At 40.0% G+C, this 9,634-nt stretch overlaps 1 pseudogene; it reads left to right on the top strand.

Annotated features, from left to right (window-relative positions):
- The first annotated feature begins 898 nt into the window (after positions 1 to 898).
- Positions 899 to 2,170, top strand: LOC102439933 (annotated as a pseudogene).
- Positions 2,171 to 9,634: the final 7,464 nt, after the last annotated feature.

Raw genomic sequence — 9,634 nt, 5'->3', positions numbered from 1 at the left:
TGAAAAACTTCCAAATTTTGAAAGCATGCTAGTGCTTTTGGGGGTGGGGAGGGGCGTGGCAGGAGCTCACTACCAATCTTGGAGCATGCTTTGTTCATATTGGTTCCTTTAGTCATCTGAGCTAGCGGGAAAAATAAGAACACTGGCAAGGTCAATTCTTCCATAACTTTCCCATGGCCCTACGGCCCAATCCAAAAATGCTGGTGGGAGCATTAAGGCTGGAAACCAAATTATGTGTCCAACAAATCAAGTTCACACACCAAAATAAGCTTTACTAAGACATATGACTGGATCATCGCTCTTCTTCCCACACAATTATATGGATCAAAATAATGTCCCTCTAAGAAAAAGAAGATAGCGGGGGAAATGCAAAAGTAGGTCTTATATATGTTACAAATATTTCTTTTGAGAGTCTCTTCATCTTAAATTGTCCTGGCAATCTAAATATGGATTTGTTTCAAGGTAATAAGGAAATTGTCATATTTATTTATTGAACAAATACTTACATGGCTTTCACCATATACCAGGCACTGTTCTAAGCATTTTATAAATATTCTATGAAGAAATCATCTCAACAATTCTTTCAGGTATTTTCATTCACCTCATTTTAGAAGAAACTGGGGCACAGAGAGGTTAAGTAACTTGCCCAATATCACAGAAGTAAGTAGCAAAGCTGGAATCTGAACCCAGGCAGGCTGGCGACAGAGTCTCTGTCCTTTATCGCTATGCTATGACATGTCATTGATTTTTCCCACCCAGCCATTTAGTTTGGTGTGTTTTTGTTTTTGTTTCTAGTTCCTTCCCACTGATTTCTGTTTGTTCTGCTGAAACTTGGAAAGCATTTATCCTCTTTACTATTTATAAGAACTTGGATCTGACTCCTAATCTGTGATTTTCATTCCACCCTGAGCAGCTCATCACAGGCAAGGGAGATGCCGCAATAATTATGCCTGTGGGCACTACAGCATTGGCAAGGACATCATTGACTTCATCTTGGAATAAATTCACAAAGTGGCAGACCCGGACACAGGCCTCCAGTACTTCTTGGTTTTCCATAGCTTTGATGGAGGAACTGGTTCTGGATTCACCTCCCTGCTGAGGGCTCTCTGTTGATTATGGCAAGAAGTCCAAGCTAGAGTTCTCCACTTACCCAGCCCCTCCCAGGTCTCCACAGCTGTAGTTGAGCCCTACAACTCCATCCTCACCACCCACGCCACTCTGGAGCACTCTGATTGTGCCTTCATGATTGACAACAAGGCCATCGACAACATTTGTCGTAGAAAACTTGATATTGAGTGCCCAACCTACACTACCCTTAACCGCCTTATTATCCAGACTGTGTCCTCCATCACTGCTTTCCTCAGGGGGCCAGTTCACTGCCCCTCAGACCGTTGGAGGGCCGGACTATAGTTTAAAAAAAAACTATGAACAAATTCCTATGCACACTGCACATATCTTATTTTGAAGTAAAAAAACAAAACGGGAACAAATACAATATTTGTATTTGCATGTGGCCCGCGGGCCGTAGTTTGAGGACCCCTGATCCAGACTGTGTCCTCCATCACTGCTTTCCTCAGGTTTGATGGAGCCCTGAGTGTTGATCTGACAGAATTCTAGACCAACCTGTCCCTGAATCCACTTCCCTCCTGCCACATATGTCATCTCTGCTGAGAACGCACACCATGAACAGCTTACTGTAGTAGAGGTTACCAGTGTGTGCTTGAGCCAGCCAACCAGATGGTGAAATGTACCTCACACCACAGTAGAGACATGGCTTGCCACCTGCTGTACCATGGAAACCTGGTTCCCAAAGATGTCAATGCTCCCATTGCCACCATCAAGACCAAGCGTACCATCCAGTTTGTGGACTGGTGCCCCACTGGCTTCAAAGTTGGCATTGATACCAGCCTCCCCTGAGGTACCTGGTGGAGACCTGGCCAAAGTACTGTGAGCTGTGAGCGTGCTGAGCAACACCACAGCTACTGCTGAGGCCTGGACCACAAGTTTAACCTAATGTATGCCATGTGCCTTTGTCCGCTGGTACATGGGTGAGGGCATGGAGGAAGGAGAGTTGTCTGAGGCCCCTGAGGACATGGCTGCCCTTGAGAAGGATTATGAGGAGGTTGGTGTGGATTCTGTTGAAGGAGAGGGTGAGAAAGAAGAACACTAATTACCATTCTTTCAGCCCTACAACATGTCATACTCAGAACTTCAGGTTCAACAGTTAATAGGTGTTAATGCTTTCAGGTTAAATTGTCTTCACTTTTACCTGTGATCGTATCTGTCTTTTTCTTGTGTACCTATAAGATTTCCCCCTCAGATCCCAGAATAAAGGCATTGAGAAAGAAAAACAAAAACAAACAAACAAAAATATGCCATGTACCCTTTTAAGCATCATTTCCTTTGAAAAAGAAATATAAAGGGAAAGCAAAATGAAACAATGTATGATGAAGTTTTTCCTTTTCTTATTATTAGTTTCAGGTATACAGTATATTGGTTAGACAATCATATGCTTTACAAAGTGTTCCTCCTGATATTTCCAATACCACCTGCCACCATTCAAAGTTATTACAATACTAGAGGCCTGGTGCACGAAATTTGTGCACTGGGGGGGGGGGGATCCCTCGGCCCAGCCTGTACCCTCTCACAGTCCTCGAGTCCTCAGGATATGTCCATCAGTCAGACATCCTTAGTGCTACCACGGAGGCGGAAGAGGCTCCTGCCACCACCGCTGCACTCGCCAGCCACGAGCCCAGCTTCTGGCTGAGTGGCGCTCCCCCTGTGGGAGTGCACTGACCACCAGGGGGAAGCTCCTGTGTTGAGTGTCTGCCCCCTGGTTGTCAGTGTGTGTCATTAGCGACCAGTCATTCCACTGTTTGGTCTATTTGCATATTAGCCTTCTATTATATAGGTTTATTGACTATATTTCCTATGCTGTACTTTATATCCTAATGACTGTTTTCCAACTAACAATCTGTACTTCTCAAACCTTTCACCTTTTTCACCAACGCCTCCTCCCTCTGGCAACCATCAGTCTGTTCTCTGTATCTAGGAGTCTGTTTCTGTTTTGTTTGTTCATTTATACTATTCTTGAGATTCCACATATAAGTGAAATCATATGGCATTTGTCTGTCTCTGACTGACTTATTTCTCTTAGCATAATACCATCTAGGTCAGCCGTGGGCAAACTTCGGCCCGCAGGCCGGATCCGGCCCGTTTGAAATGAATAAAACTAAAAAAAAAAAAAGACCGTACCCTTTTATGTAATGATGTTTACTTTGAATTTATATTAGTTCACACAAACACTCCATCCATGCTTTTGTTCCGGCCCTCTGGTCCAGTTTAAGAACCCATTGTGGCCCTCGAGTCAAAAAGTTTGCCCACCCCTGATCTAGGTATATTCATGATGTCACAAATGGTAAGATTTCATTTTTTTTTATGGCCAAGTACTATTCCATTGCATATATGTGCCACAGATTTTATTCCACTTTTCTTTTGATGGGCACTTAGGTTGCTTCCATATCTTGGCTGTTGTGAATAATGCTGCAATGAACATAGGGGTGCATATATTCTTTTGAATTAGTGTTTCAGGTTTCTTTGAATATATACCCAGAAATGGAATTGCTGGGTCATAGGCAGTTCTATTTTTGAGGAACTTCCATATTGTTTTCCATAGTATATAATAAATTAATTTTAGATACAATGCCTCATGTTTTTTCAAGATGGATTAACTTATAATTTAGAGGCCATTCTGAGTGCTTATTTATAACTTGGCTATTTTATAACAAACTAGAGGCCCAATGCATGAAAATTTGTGCAAAAGTAGGCCTTCCTTTCCCCGGCTGCCGGCACCGGCTTCCCTCCGGCACCTGGGACCCAGGCTTCCCTCTGGCCACTGGCAGGCACCCAGGACCCGGGCTTCGCTCCAGCCCCAGCTTCATCCGGAAGGACGTCTGGAAGGATGACCGGTCTAATTAGCATACTACCCTTTTATTATTATAGATCAGCGGTTCTCAACCTGTGGGTTGCAACCCCTTTGAGGGTCGAACGACCTTTTCACAGAGGTCGCCTAAGACCATCGGAAAACACATATATAATTACATATTGTTTTTGTGATTAATCACTATGCTTTAATTATGTTCTATTTGTAACAATGAAATTGGGGGTCACCACAACATGAGGAACTGTATTAAAGGGTCTCAGCATTAGGAAGGTTGAGAACAACTGTTATAGATTATTTAAATAATGACTCTCCATATTCATATCTTTCTTTTTTAAAAAAAATATTTATTTTTAGGACTATCTCACCTCTCCCTCCTTGTGGTTCCCAAGCAACTACCATGGTCTCATGGTGGGGAGAAGGATAGGATTGCATATTATTTTATTCCCTCCTCAGCTGTTACAAATAGATTTTTTTTAAAAAAAAAAAAGAATATTAACTTTCAAAAGCTCCATTCTTTTTGGAAGAACTTGTTCAGTTATGACTGTCAACTGATGGCATCAATTCACTACAACAGGAACCCCCAGTTTGGGTGCAGTGAAGAAGGAAACTTTATTCAGTACAAACAGCTCAATTGTAATACAGCCCGATTTCGAGAACAGCACAGCTATGGAACAGCTCGATAGTGTTATAGCTCAGTTATGAAGCAGCATGGCTTCAAAGCTGCTTGGCTGCAAGGTGGCCCTGGGATGCGAAGACCCTGGGCCCAGGGCCCTCTCTGGCTAAACAGCTCTGCTCTGCTCTGCGCGTCCTCCACTCTGGCCCAGGGAGATGTCTTTGATGTCTCAGCTTAGGTGTTTCAGCCCCATCAGGGCAAACACAACCTTTTGTTCTTGGTAGAAAGGAGGACTTTCTCATGCAAATTAGGACTTCAAATCCTCATGCAAATGAGGACTTTAAATCCTCACAGTTTGATTGGTCCAAAAGTTACTTCTTGATTGGGCAGGGTGGAGCCACTCTGATTGGTTGGTAAAGATGTTGGGGATATAGCTGCACAGGTCCAATTGGATGGGGAAAGTTTCAGTCCTATTGGTTGAAATAGGATTCCAGGAACTCCTTTATAAGGGCTGGCTCAGCTGGCAGGAACACTTCAGGCAGGCAGTTCAGTGCAGTTTGTGGAAGAAGTTTCTATGCAGAAATAGTTGCTAGGCTTTTTGTTTTGTTTTGTTGATTTGAGCCTTGTTAGCCACCAGGAGTCCTTCTTGATGAGTATCTTCTTTCTCAGGGTCCACATGATCTTTTTACATGAATTTACCACTTCCATTGGGAATTTATCAAAATACGAGTGGCCCGGTGCATGGATTCATGCACATTGAAAGGAAATTAATTAGAAGAAATATTTTAATAGCACTATTCACCCTTTCTCTATAATAGAAGTGTCAGAGATGAAAGAAAATTAATAAAATGTTATATGAAAATAATATATACATTGATTAATAAATAAACAATAACAACATGATATAACAACAACAAAGACATGATATAAAAACAACATTGATACAAACAATGACTGATAAATTGATTAAACTTATTCTAATATCTCCCTGTACACCACATTAAAAGTAAAAGCACTTTCAGGTTGCTTGCCTAATTTCTTTTGTGATGAAGTATTTACAACTTTAACTTTAATGTCATACACTCTTCGAACTCCAGAGAAGGCAACATATAACTGACCATGTCCGAAAACAGGTTCAGGTAGGAATATTCCTACTCTGTCTAGGATTTGTTCTTGTGATTTATTAATAGTCATTGCAAATGCTGGCATCAGGGGAAACTGTCTTTGAATTAATTTAAATGGGAGGCCAGTGTCAGACAAGGACAAATCAATTCTTGGAATCAGAACAACCTCTCCTTCCACAGATGCTGTTAATACTTCAGCTTCGATTATGCTAGGTCACAATCTTTTGATAATAAATCTAGTACTATTACAAAGACGCCATTTACTATTAAAATTTCTAAGTAGCATGATTATTGCACCTACTTTCAATTTTACTTTACTCCTGGAGGAGTAATACTATTAAGAAATTCAATGGGAAAATTTTCCTTTTCATCATCATCTGTTGAATTGATGGAATCATCACTCAAATAGGTGTGAAAATCTCCATCAAGTATATCCAAAATTCATCAAATTCATGATCGACAATAACAGATGGAAACACACGTGTAAGATTAGCACCAGCAAGAGCTTTATATGTATCATGCATGTGCGAGTCAATGTTTATTTTTAAATTGCCAATGCGCACCATATGTGCTGGCCAATCGGACAGTCACATGGTCATATGGACATACGGTCAGTCACTTAGCCTTTTATATATATAGATACTTAAGAAAAATAAAAGAAACCTGTTATAAAATGAGATGTTTTATTATTCTGCCAAATTAACCATAAGGCACCTATTCAGTAATTCACTCCTTAATTCTCAAATTTTCCTCAGCCCAAAGTCCTTTGCCTTTTTTTCCCCACCCCCACCAAGGCCCCACTAAAATTTTTAAAAAGTATTCAACAAAATATATTTTAAGTAGTAACAATTTCCTCCATTTTTTAAGTGCTGGACAGAAGGGTGTGAGGGCTGACTATGTGGTTTCCCCCTCAAAGCCCTGGGTCAAACCTGCCCTGGAGATAGAAAAAGATTTATATCGAATTTCAGAATGAAGCATTAAACTGGACTGGACTGACTTGTATTAACCACAATGGGCATGGTGAGAATTAGATGAGATAACATAGGGAGCATCTTTGCCTTCAAACAGTGGGGAGAAGACACGTAATTAATTCAAGGGCAACAGGGAAATCTCCCTCAACATTCAATTACACAAATCCACAAATACATCCCTTTCTGACACATTTCCTCCAGTCTTCTCTTCGCTGGCCCAGAATGTCTAAACCAGTTGGTTTTTATTTGTGTAATCTAAACTTGAATGAAAAGTTGAAGAATTTTTCTGCACACCACCAAAATGCACATACAACACGGCATCACTCTCTCTCAGAGCTCGCTTCTCGGGTTAAATGCTGATGAGCATAATATAAGGGTCACTGCCCACTCAAAACCCAGTACCACACGTGCCCTTTGCCCTCCTCACCACAGCCTCCAGCGTCTTCATACATCATTCCCCAAGGCTCTAGTGTTACAGGAGTTACACTCAGGCCAGATTGAAGGGTTTAATGAGTGGAAGAATTAAACAAAAACAAAAACAAAAGGGCCATCACAAACTGAAAATTAAGAGATCAGCAAACTCCCTGTTGGTTTAAAAATTCCATTTGACCTTGCCAATGCACTAATTAATATAATAAAACACACAAAGACCTTGCTTAACATTAAGTGAGCAGGCTGCCCACGGCTTGCTGCCCACTCTCTGAGCAAGCATCTGCTTAGAATGTAACCAATTGTCTCTTGGGGAGGCTAAAGGAAGGGAGGGGAAGTTGCTTTGGCAGAGAGTCTAGCAGTTAACTAGGCTTCTTTTGAAAATAGAATTCTTATCCTGTTTTCAATGCCAAGCATATACGATGTCAAGTAAATTGGTCTTCATACAAAACATGTCAGAACTGCAGCAAGTGGATGAGAAAAAAAATGTATACAATTAATCTGTGCTAACCAGTATTTGAAATGTTTCTTCTTTTTAACTTGCACTCCTCTCTTGTGCCTAGAACAGAGCTTGGCACATATTGGGCACTCAATAAATATGTTTTTAATAACTAGTTAATAAACAGGCCCTAGCCAGTTTGGCTCAGTGGATAGAGAGTGTCAGCCTGCAGACTGAGGGTCTCGGGTTTGATTCGGGTCAAGGGCAATTGCCTGCGTTGCGGGCTCAAGGCCCAGTAGGGGTCATGCAGGAGGCAGCCGATCAGTGATTCTCATCATTGATGTTTCTATCTTTCTCTCCCTCTTCCTTCTTCTCTGAAATGAATAAAAATATATTTAAAAATAAATAAATAGTACACGTGTTGAAGTTCCACAGACATTATTAATATTAATGATTCACTATTCGTTCTTGATGCCCAAACTCAGAGGCTACACATCTTGTCTGGCTTTGTTCAGTTGCTAATCACTTATTATGCCCATCACTGTTCTAGGCACAATAAGCAATATTTTTAATGCCAGCTTTCTTAAATAGCTTATGTTCCTGTCTGCAAGAAAAAAAATGCACAGATGGGAAAAGTTAAATAACTTTTAACTTTTAGAAATAAGAACTGAGTCATATAGGAATAAACTGCTCCACTTCCATTACTGTTTCTTCATAAATAGTAAAAGATGCCACTGATTAAGCATCTTCTATGTGCTAGACACATACATGGGTTAGATACATAATTTCATTTAGTTCTCACTTTGCTTCAGAGTAGGTTTTATAATCCTTAGTTTTATATAGAAAATAGAGAGGTTACTCAAGGTGGTGCTGTTAGTAAAATACAAAGTTTAGGATTCCAGATACCTTACTTCAAAGTAATACTTACACTATTTCCAAGATGTCATGCTGTTCCCTGTTTTTAAAATTTTTGAAGTATGCTGTGCTCCTTCTTGGAGGTACAGAGATATTCAGGAGATAGTAGCTTGAATATTGAATTCAGGATTTGCTAGGACATCTTGAAATTTTCATGAGAGGAAAAATGGTCCAAGAATTTGAAATCTGGATTATTTTGGAAAGTTTGTGCTTTCTGTTCAGTGTACACGTGTAAAAACGAATGATTACTTAAGAGCTAGGCAGGAAATTTTCATGGAAGGGATGATATTGGAGCTATGCCTAAAGGACTCTAAAGTAAGATTCAACCCTTGCACTCAAGGAACTAATGGTCAAGAAGATTGTAAATCAATGGACATTTAGGATAAAGACATTTAGAATTTCATTAATTTTTGTTCACACAACTAAAACATGGGTTCTAATTAGCTGTGTTTGGCCTCAGTCAGGATTCTTTTTGTTTGTTTGTTTGTTTGTTTGTTTGTTTGTTTTGTTAATTCTCACCTGAGGGTATTTTTCCATTGATTTTTAGAGAGAGTGGAAAGGAGGGGGAGAGACAAAGAGAAAAGCATTGATATGATCGAATGGAACCTGCGACCATGGGCCGACACTCTATCCACTTAGCCGAATCAGCTAGAGCTCAGGCAGGGTTCTTAATGACAGCTGTGACTCCTATTGAACACATCTGTCATCTTCCTACCACGTGAAAAGTAGGATTCTAATAACTCAATGGGCCAAAGAAACTCTTCAGAATTATATTTGGGACTGTCCATAGTATTAAAGACAGAATTTATAATTCTGTTACATATAATTTTAAATAATAAAGATAAAACATTACCATAAAAAATTCTAGCAATAAAAAATTATAAAGCATAACGTAAAAACCTCTCCTCCCCTTAATCTTATTTCCCTGGAATCTTTCTATTCATTCATTATTTAACAGATATTTATTGAGTATCTACTGTGTGCCAGGCAATGTCCTACCTAGACTCTTAGACAATCCATGAACAAAATAGAGTAATATCCTTATTCTCATGGATTTTGCATTCTAAAGAGAGAAAGGGAACAAATAATACATATTTAAATTATGTGGTATGTTAGATGGTGCTAAGTGTTATGGGAAAAAAAAGGAATACAGGGCAAGTACAAAAGGGCAGGTTAGGAATACAAACTGAGTGGGGTGCA

Source organism: Myotis lucifugus, unplaced genomic scaffold (assembly GCF_000147115.1).
Source record: "Myotis lucifugus unplaced genomic scaffold, Myoluc2.0 scaffold_12, whole genome shotgun sequence".
Lineage (NCBI taxonomy): Eukaryota > Metazoa > Chordata > Mammalia > Chiroptera > Vespertilionidae > Myotis > Myotis lucifugus.
Note: the sequence above shows the minus strand (reverse complement) of the source record. Positions and strands in the feature narration are given on the sequence as shown.